General features: G+C 38.2%; 1 protein-coding gene across 1 annotated transcript in view; it reads left to right on the top strand.

Annotated features, from left to right (window-relative positions):
* Positions 1-9,943: 9,943 nt before the first annotated feature.
* The window catches only part of LOC106872614 (protocadherin beta-15), a 53,739-nt gene continuing 52,557 nt past the window's right edge, over positions 9,944-11,125 (top strand). Inside the window, exon 1 of the mRNA XM_014919656.2 lies at positions 9,944-10,360. The gene's annotated coding sequence lies outside the window, so the exon portion shown is untranslated. The remainder of the gene's footprint in view (positions 10,361-11,125) is intronic.

Below are 11,125 nucleotides of genomic sequence, written 5' to 3'. Positions count from 1 at the left end.
TATATATATATATATATATATATATATATATATATATATATTAATGTTTCTTTTTTTTTCATGTTATAATAATAACAATTTTACATTAAACTGAAGGAATACTCAATCCATTTGGTAGAGTACAGGTTTACAATTCTTTAACAAGCATCCCTGAATCAAAATCAGTGTGTGACCTGAGTATTGGCATGAGTGGTGATGCATCTTTCCAGGTTCTCATTACTAAGTTGGCACTAAAATGCAGAGAGCTGGCTGGGATCCTTAGAACTTTCAGAATGAGAGAACAGAAAACCATGATGCAAGACCAAATACTGCAACAGCTTGAATTTCAAGGACCCACGGCTCTTCAATATCCTCCTACAAAGGCAAGACTGATAGGTTGGCTTTGAAGTCCACCATTCTGGAAAACATCCATGGCATTCTAAATGGCTAACGAGAAACCAAAGTTGTTAGTAAGACACAGCCACAGTATCTAATCTGCAGATGTTAATGCCATATTTAATAACAAAACAGGATTATAGACTTAAGAGACATTTTGAAACAAACTTAATCCTTACATTTACTTAGCTCCAGTGTAAATTCAGACTCTAACACTACACAATATGTAGACATTGATAGAAGACTAAAGATTAACACATAGCATCTCTGCACAAATACTTATGTAAGGATGGTGAGAGTGAGTGTCCACAGAGAGAGAAAATCCTTCGCAGAGGAACTTTGAAATTTTCATCCATTGAAGGAGATTTGAATAAGAAAATCCCAAACTGTAAAATAAAGACTAGTCAAGTTAATAACAGGTACTTTTATGGATTAGTAGAGTAAGTTAATTAAGGCTTTAGGCTTTATACCATTGATCAGATGGCTGAGAAGTTTAAGAACTTAAAATTATCTGATGAAAATGACATCAGCTTTACAACACAAACTGTCAAAAACTGCCTGAAAGAATTCGGACTGTTCAACTGGAGAGCTCAAAAGAAGCTGATAATTTCTTAGACGAACCAGTGGAAGCAGATCAAGTTTGCTAAAAGCCATATTGAATGGATGACCAAAGACTGATCAAAAGTTCTTTGAATTGATGAATTCTGTTTCTGCATCTTTGGATCAGATGGAAAGACTTATGTTAGATGTTGTCCAACTGAAGAATTCCATCCTAAGTGTGTCAAGAAAATGGCGCAAGTGGGAGGTGGTGGGGGATAATGGTGTGGGCCACGTTTAGCATTGTTGGTCCAATTGTTAAGGTTGTTGGCAGATTGAACAGTGTAGGCTGTCTACAGTTGGTAAATGAAAATGCTGTGGAGGAGATCCATGGCCATCCCAACTGGAAAAGAAATGAGATGGTGGGGGGGGGGGAGATGGGTTTAGGTAGAGTCACAAATTACAGGAAGGTGGAATATAAGGGAATTGGACAGGGTGAGTGGGTAAGCAAGAAAGTTTAGGAAGGAGGATGGCAGATGGATAGAGATGGGGATGGAAGTGGATGAAGAGAATGGTTGACACAGATGGAAGAATGGTCAATAAGGAATAATCAGTTTGGGAAGGTGGAGGAGAGAGGAGAGGGTCACGACCCTCCGCCACCCCACACAGTTTCCTTTACCCATGAAATATTTCACTAACTCTTAACTAATTCTTAACTGGAGCTGCAATGTCTGGTTCTGGTTCTGGTGAAGCAGCCATGGTCACTGTTCTTTACTTTAAACAACAACAGAGAAAATGAAATATGGATGTTATCATAAGATTCAATTTACTGGAATATCAAGCCATCTCTAACTAAATGATTGCTTTTGTTTACACTGCTGCTGTTGTTGTTGTTGTTGTTGTGCTTTTTTATATTATGATGATGATGATGATGATGATGATGACAATGATGACGATGATGATGCTGTAACGATCATGTGCAGGTGAAATCATTATTGGACACTCATATATCAAAATTGACAGAGAAGCCTTCCTACTCCATCATCATCAGCAGCAGCATCACTATCATTGCCACCACCACCACCACCGCCACTGCAATACCGCTATTATTAGTTCCATATCACAACACCATTACCACAAACCCCTACTGCTACCACACACCTCCACCACCACCACCACCACCTATTTCCCTTTACCTCACAACATTAGTCTACATTATCTGTGTGTATGTGTGTGTGTCTGTGTGTGTGTCTGTGTATGTGTATGTGTGTGTGTGTGTGTGTGTGTGTGCATATATGTATCCGTATATGTGTCTGTGTCACTGTGTATAAATCTATCTCTAAATATGTTTGTAAATATGTAAATATATATGTATTTATGTGTGTGTATATGTGCAAACATGACGTATGGTTGTCTTATCTTTATATGTGTGTGTATATTAATGTCTACATATAAATGTGTGTGTGTGTGTGTGTGTGTGCAGGTTGTGTGTGTATATGTACTGTGCATGAGTATATGTGTATATATCTAGGTATCCAATTGTGTGTATGTATGTATATGTATACATATGTGTGTGTGTGATACGTCCACCATGGAACATCTGCGAGTGATCTGTTCATACATTCACAACAGAAATATAACAGACCTGTTCATCGACTTTACACCAATCTATTGCATGTCATCTTATAATACACTACTGTCATCACCATCGTCATCATTACTATTGTCATCATCACCACCATTATTATTGCCACTGCCATCATCATCAACATCAATACTACCAAAACTTCCATGGTAATGATGACTATCATCATCGTCGTCGTCGTCATCGTCGTCATCATCATCATCATCATCTTTATCATCACAAGTGACTTTCCTGTTCCCATGAAGTGCCTCTTACCTACAGAACTGAGAATTGTGCCATAGGAAGTCACAGTTTTCCCTCCAATAAACACTCACCTCTCAATTAATAAAGTAAGCAGCTTGCTAAAAATAGCAGCAAAATTGGTCGTTTTTTATTCTTTTTATTCTGAAAACAACAGTGAAGACAATGCCTGTCTGATGAGGTCAGAATAAGCTGAAATATGAGTAGAATTGTCTCCTGATTTTACTGGGAAAATAGAAGTAATACCAGTTCTTGATTCTGACTGTATTTCATTTGGAAATAATGAAATGGTTCTGTGAGTATCAGGGTTCCTCATTGTAAGTATTTGGGTTGAAGAGTTCTTGAGAAGGAAACAATACGGAAGGATTCAGTGTTTTTTTAAAGAGGAACAAGTGACAATTCTTTGTTTCATTTATAAGCAAGACATTTTAACAGAGTTGGCCAGGCCACCATAGTGGAATGGCAGAAATATTTCAAGGAAACCAACAGAGAACATTTTATGGCAAACTGAAGTTCAAACTATTCTCTCTGTGTATTGTGCCAGGTAAAACAACACCTGTGTTGGTGCCACAGAGACACCCAGTGCACTCTGCAAAGGGGTTGGCATTAGGAAGGGAATCCAGCTGCTGCTGTTTCTGTTTCTGCTGCTGTTGTTATTGCTGCAGTTGTTATTGCTGCAGTTGTTACTGCTTCTGTTGCTATTGTTGCTGTTGCTGTTTTTGCTGCTGTTGCTGCTGCAGCTGTTGTTGATGCTGCTGTCATTATTGCTGCAGTTGTTACTGCTTCTGTTGATGCTGCTGCTGCTGTTGTTGCCACTGCTGTTGTTGTTGGTGTTGTTGCTGCTGTTGTTGCTGCTGCCGCTGCCGCTGCCGCTGCTATTGCTTGTAGCTGCTGTTGTTGCTGCTGTACTTGTTGCCGTCCAACCAAAGCTGGATGAGGCAAATCTTCTCAATTGTCTCAGACAATGTTTTTTTCCTTCCCGGACGACCAAATCCCAAACTGCCAAACGGATTGTTCATGTTTTAATAATCATTGTTACAAAGATGAAAGACATAATTAGGGAATACTTTAGATTAGTTGGATTAAAAAAGAAAACTTGTGTTGCTAGGTTACAAAACAAACAACATATAAAAACATGCTTTTTGTTTTGCTTTCTTTTGTTTTTAATCAAATTTTACTTAACATGCAGAGATTTCAGGACAACAAATCAAAATTTGGGGTTAATACTCTCAGAACTAAATAATAACTTATTAAAAATAAATATGGGAAGAAGAAATGACAACTTCATCTCCTCAATAACTAATACTACTTTCACGTTGTGGAAAGATGGGAGACAACTTTATGCACGTTTCAGCTTTATTAAACTTCATCAACAAAGCATAGACTTCACTGAACTGGAGCAAATAATAATGAGAGAATCACACAATAAGTGTACCATACTGTATTTGAGATGCAATGAAAAACTGTCAGACGAGGACTAACAATAGTGACCAACCATACAGAATTATTAGCACAGATTTTCATGTTACATTCATCAACTGTTGTATTCTTTATGGTTGCCTGGCAGTATTCTAAATTATTATCATTCTAAAGTGATAGTATGTTGTCAACTTAATGTGACAGTCCCATGAAAGGGAAGAATGCTACTGTTATTTAGCCCTAGGATAAACTGCTGGTCCTCTTAAGATGTGCATGGGGTATCTGGTTCAGGCCAAACCTCCAGGCAGACAAGAATTGTATCTGGCCCCAGTTTTTTTAAGTTTTTTTATTTGAACAGAGTAGAATATCAACATGTAGCAATTCCACAAGATAGCAGTTCTAAGACACTAAGCAGAATGGTTGCCTTGTTATGATGATGATAATGACAACGATGATGATGATGATGATGTTGATGATGATGATGATGATGATGATGAATACAATTAATATTAATGTTACTAACTCTGTTATATTGCCAAAAACGAAGTCTTTGGAATTCCTTATGCCATATTGCTGGAAAAATATCAGTTAATTTCCTCCAACTTTTCCTTTAACTGCATTTCGGTTCCATACAGGAGGAAACAGAGCCTCTTCTGGTACTGTGTTGGACTGTGTAAGAATGTGTGGATGCGTGTGTGGATGCATGTGTGTATGTGTGTGTGTGTGTATATGTACATACATAAACACACGTGCCAACACTCACACATCAATATATATATATACACACACACATGCACACATCATATATACTGTAGCAGCCATATTCAACCTTGTCCAAGTTTATTAATACCTGAAGTACAGATAATCAGATGGATTCAAGATATTTTGGGATAAATTACTTGAAAAAGATGCTTCAGTTGGTTAAGGAATGTAACACATTGAGAAGAATTGCATCCGAACCATTCCGAAGATGGATCAAGTGGAGCTTCATAAATCTGGGAAAAACAAACAAACAAACAAACAAATAACAAAACAAACAAAATAAATAAATAAATAAATAAATAAACATTCTGAAAGTCAACTTGTCTTTGTCCTTCTCTTTGGGAATATATTTACCTTGGCAAAATTTCACTAACAAGGTGCAAGATTGTAATGTAAATTGCAAAATATATACATTCACATGGATGTGTGTGTGTGTGTGTGTGTAGGTCTGTGTCTGTGTGTATATACATACACTCTGTAACTTATGCTGAATATGAATAATAACCGGTAGAACTTACGGAGTGACTCAAAGGCTGAGAGTTTTGTGCATTACAAAAGTTTCATCATTATTGATAAGAGAAAAAAATATATACTCATATTTTTGGCATTTTGTTTTCTGGTTTGTATCACAAAACCAAATATACATATATATATATATATATGCACATATATATATATGCACATATATATATGTGTGCGTGTATGTGCACACATGCTCACACACACACAAACACATGGAAGCACAGATATAAACACCAACAAACACACTCCTACAACTTGATGTATTCATATTTTTCCCTCTTCTCTGCTAATTATGGTTATTGATGAGAAAAATGGGGGACTCTGCTTCTGAAATAAAGGCAAATTGCAGTGAGACTTTGCATGTGAGAGTATCAAGCTGCATTTCCCCACACCCACCTTCCAGCCATCTCTCTCTCTCTCTCTCTCTCTCTCTCTATCTCTCTCTCTATCTCTCTCTCTCTCTCTCTCTCTCTCTCTCTCTCTCTCTCTCTCTCTCTCTCGCTCTAACAGAACCATTTCCAATGCACCTCACCACTACCACTGACATCATCTTATCACAACCACAAATAAAGAAAAAACAATTTCTCGTATCTTTGAGCAATGGGCCTCATGGAAACAAAGTGGCTGGGTTCCTTCTGAGCGCTGGGCATCACAGAGATGAGGTGGCTGAGTTCCTTTCAAGCAGGTCTCATGGAGACCAGGTGGCTGAGTTCCTTTTGAGCACTGGGCCTCATGGAGGCAAAGTGACCAAGAGCTTCGGCATTATGTTGTGCTTGAGAAGAAGAAGACCCATCAAGCCAAGCAAAATCGCAGTCATGTCAGATGCCAGTGCCACGCAAATGCCACCAGTGCCGGTGGCACATAAATGCACCTATTACACTCATGGAGTGGTTCACGTTAAGAAGGGCAACAAGCCATAGAAAACCATCAGACTGGAGCCTTCCAGTGTGCCAGCCCAGTTAAACCACCCAATCTATGCCAGCATGAATGACAATGGACATTAAATGATGATGATGATGGCAATGATGACATACACATCGGTGTTTGTCCTTTGTTTTTTATGTGGAGCCACTGTTGACCGTTTCCTTTCTTCCTTATAAAAGTAAATATAAATGGTTTTGTTGGGGGCTGGAATGGATTAATTATATTTTAGTTAATTTCAATGGGGAAAATTGATTTGTAAAACAAGTAAATCGTAAGATGAGAATGGTCAGGGAATGAACTAAACTCGTACTTCGAGGTATCATTGTGTGTATATCTATATATTTGTCTTCTATTTATGTATCTATTTGTGTGTGTGAGTGTGTGTATGCGTGTATGTATGTATGTTTGTGTGTACACACACACGCCCATATAGACAGATAGACAGACAGACAGTCAGAAAGACAGGCAGACAGACAGACAGACAGACAGACAGACAAACAGACAGATAGACAGATAGATAACAGACAAACAGATAAGTAATAGATAGATAGATAGATGGATGGATAGATTGATAGATAGATGGATAGACTTCATGAAATCTGTGCAGATTATTTCTGTATTGAGTACATTTCTTATTGTTTGTAACTTAAATATGTGTTTGTGTTTGTGGTTGTTGCTTATGTGTGAATATGTGATTGTATCATGTTGTGTGTATGTGTGCACATATGTATGTATGTTTATTTGCAATCGTGTGTGAGGGTGTATGCGTTTGTATATAGGTTCACATATGTGTGTGCTTGTGTGTAGCATGTTTGTAGTTGTATGTGTATTGCGTGTGTATAGGTATATGTGTTTATGTGTACGAGCTTGTACATGTATGTGAGCATATGTATATGTGTATATATGTTGTGTGTGTGTGTGTGTATGTATGTATGTGCATGTTATTTTGTGTGTACATGTGTAGAGGTGCATGTGTGTGTATGTCTTTGTGTGTGCATGTGTATATCTATGGTTATGAGTGTTTATGTGTATATGTGCATGTGTGTGTGCATATGTATATGTTTATGCATTTGTGTGTATATGCTTATGTATATATGTATGTATGTATATGTGTGTGTCTATGTGTGTGTGTGTATGTTTATGCATGTGTGCATATGTGTGTGTGTGAGTGTATTTATGTATATGTTAGAGAGTGGGGGGGGGGCTGGGAAGGGGGTATTTTCCTTCACCACAGAACACAAGAGAAGCTCCAAAAACAGTTTCCAAAGATAGAAAACAAGGAATTAAATTCTTCGTTTTCTTCTCAGATCTTCTCCCATTCTCTCTTCTTTCTTTGTTTCTCTTCCTTCTTCCTTCTGTGATCTTCCATGTTTCCCTCTCTTGGCTTCCATTTCCTTACAACTCAACCAAACAGGATCAACACAACCACAGCAACACAGGCACATCCCCCTCTCCTTCCCTCTCCTCGTTCCTTTCCATTCCGCTCTCTCTCTCGCTCTCTCTCTCTCTCTCTCTCTCTCTCTCGTGTTTCCTACTTTTTCGCACACATCATTTATATTTGAACAATTATACAAGCAAACATCACTGCAAACAGCAACAACAACAGCAACAGTAAAAACAACCATAATGACACCAACAACAACAACAACGACAACCATAATGATGGTAACAACAACAACAACAACAACACAAAAACCACAACAGTCACAATAACAACAACCACAGCAACAACAACAATAACTACAATAGCAACCACAACGACAGTTAGAACAATAATATAGAAATGAATCGCTCATCCCCCACCCCCTTGGCTGTTGGGTACCTTCAGTAGAATGCCTTGTTTTGCTCAAACTTAGAGTCAGCAGTCAGATGTGAGGAGCACTTCGCTTCCTTCCACACTTCCTGAACACCCTGAAAAGGGGTCAGAATCCTTGAACTTTATCTCCTTAGAAAGATATTTAAAATGGAAGACCCGAAACAAAAACAGGTACTTATGTGTGGTGAGGAGTTTGCTGCCGAACCACAGGGTTCCTGGTTCACTCCCGTTCTGTGGCGTCTTTGGCAAGTGTCTTTTTCTACAGCCTTGGGTCAACCAAAGCCTTGTGAGTGGATTTGGTAGATGGAAACTGAAAGAAGCCTGTTGTGTGTGTGTGTGTGTGTGTGTGTGAGTGTGCCCCCCCCCCCATCACCACCACCACCACCACTTGACAACCAGTGTTGGTTTGTTTATGTCCCCATAACTTAGCAGTTCAGCAAAAGAGACTGATAGAATAAGTATCAAGCATAAAAAAAAATAATTACTGGGGTCGATTCATTCACTAAAAATTCTTGAAGGTGGTGCCCCAGCATGGCCACAGTCTAATGACTGAAACAAGTAAAAGATAAAAGATATTGAAGATGCTCTGTGGGTGAATGGTGAATCATGAGATCTCAGTTTCAATTCCACTGTATGACATCATGGACAAGAGTTGTTTCCCATAGCCTTGGACTGAGCCATACCTTGCAAGTGACATTGGAGAGGTGGAAACTGTGTGGAAGCCTGTTGAATTGATTTTACTTGGAATTGTAAATGTCTTATCCTGTCACATTGTACCATACTGAGTTTATCTGAGAATTAGGTTAATGGTTAATATGTGTGGAGTACTCAGCCACTTATATACTTATTCAATGAGCCAAGTTGATCAAACAAGTGAACAGCCAGGGTCAGAAATACTGACAGAGGCAGAGGCTCAGCCATTTTGTCAAAACAAAACAAAAACAAGAATGTTTATTGAATTTAAAAGGTGTCTGTAAGTATTGGGAATTGATCAAGGAAAATATCTGGTGTAGAGAGAGAGGCAGGCAAGGAGGGAGGGAGGGAGAGGTCTAGATATGCATATATGTATGTATAAATATATGTGTGAGTGTGTGTATACAGATAGAGGAGATAGATAGGTAGATAGAGGAGATAGAGATAGATAGACAGATAGATAGATAGATAGATAGATAGATAGATAGATAGATGAATGGATGGATGGATAGACAGATAAACAGATAGACAGATAGATAGATAGATAGATGAATGGATGGATGGATAGACAGATAAACAGATAGATAGATAGATAGATAGATAGATAGATAGATAGATAGATAGATAGATGTACAGAGAGAGAGAGAGAACTGCATATAAAAAGAGAAGTGTATATAAAGAGAGAGGAATGTTCGTAGTGAGGGAGAAAAACATATGTAGAGTGAGAGAGTTGTTTGTGTAGAGAAGGAGGTGTATATATATCAAGGGAGAGGAGAATATAGAGGAAGAAGAGGATGTAAAAAGAGAGAATGATGTGTGTGTAGAGCAAGGTGTATGTAAAAAAAGGTGAGTATAGCAAAAGGTGTAGAGAGAGGGAGAGGTGTGTGTAGAGAGAAAAGTATATATAGGTAGAGAAAGTGAAAGAGAAAGTGAAAGAGAGAGTGAGAGAAAGATGGAGAAGTAAGCAAGCAAAGCCAGCCTCCCTCTTCTCCTTCATCTCCTGTTCCTCCTCCTGCTGCTGCTCCTCCTCCTCCATACCACATCTCTAATACATCAACACACAGTTATTGTCACACTGCTGCAGCAGATAGACTGATAACAACAGCAATACATACACACACACACAACACAACAAAACAACACTAGTCAACAAGGGAGACCTCTGAGTGGTTAATCGATCAGCTAGAAATAGCAGCCAAATCTCCCTCACTTCACAAAGCACCATCCTAAAAGAAAGTCACAATATATAATGTGATCCTAAATACACTATAACTGAAGGAAAAAAGAAACTGTGATGGTCATGGCTGGGATGCCTTTACATCATCACATGCCCAGGCAGAGTCCAGGGATGCATGTCTGCCTGAGTGCAGGTTGTGAACCCCAGCTTTACTTTTCCAGTGAACTAACAGACCGGTTCTAGTATGAAGGTAAGCTGCTATTTTTGCTGTTGTTTTGGTTTAGTTTTTGGTGGTGCAGCAAGCCACCAGGAGGAGCAGCAGGGTGGCAGGTGGGACAAACTGGAGGAACAGGAACGAGATACAAAAAAAAAAAAAACATACACACACACACACATATACATGCATACATATATATTCATTACTGCTTGTGCATGTTTATATATGTATGTATATTGGGGTGTATAAGTAGAGAATAACTGTGTTTATCTTCCATGCATTCTTTCACATTCTTCATCAATGATATAACACTGTTTTATGTGTGTATCTATGTGATGTGTATACATACATACAGATGCATGGGTACATGCATACATACGTACTTACATAAATACATACATATATATATATATTTATATATAGATTCTCATATGTATGTACATATACATGTATAATAGAGAGAGAGAGAGAGAGAGAGAGAGAGAGAGATTGAGACATGTTTTCAAAGACAGTCATGTGTGTATTAGTAAGTATACATATGTGTGTGCATGAGTAAACATGTTTGTGCATATACAACTATGCTCCTACATGTAACAATGTATGTTCACCTACATGGGATTGTCACATGTGCATGTATATATAGTCAAATACATACATGTGCATCAGCTTAAAAAATGCATATCCTATTAAATTGTATACACCTGTATCATTGATAACAAGAACATAGTTGTGGAGTGTGTTTGTGTGTGTGTGTGTGTGTGTGTGTGTATGTGTGTGTATGAGTGTGTATCTATCTAT

Source organism: Octopus bimaculoides, chromosome 14 (genome assembly GCF_001194135.2).
Source record: "Octopus bimaculoides isolate UCB-OBI-ISO-001 chromosome 14, ASM119413v2, whole genome shotgun sequence".
Classification (NCBI taxonomy): domain Eukaryota; kingdom Metazoa; phylum Mollusca; class Cephalopoda; order Octopoda; family Octopodidae; genus Octopus; species Octopus bimaculoides.
Note: the sequence above shows the minus strand (reverse complement) of the source record. Positions and strands in the feature narration are given on the sequence as shown.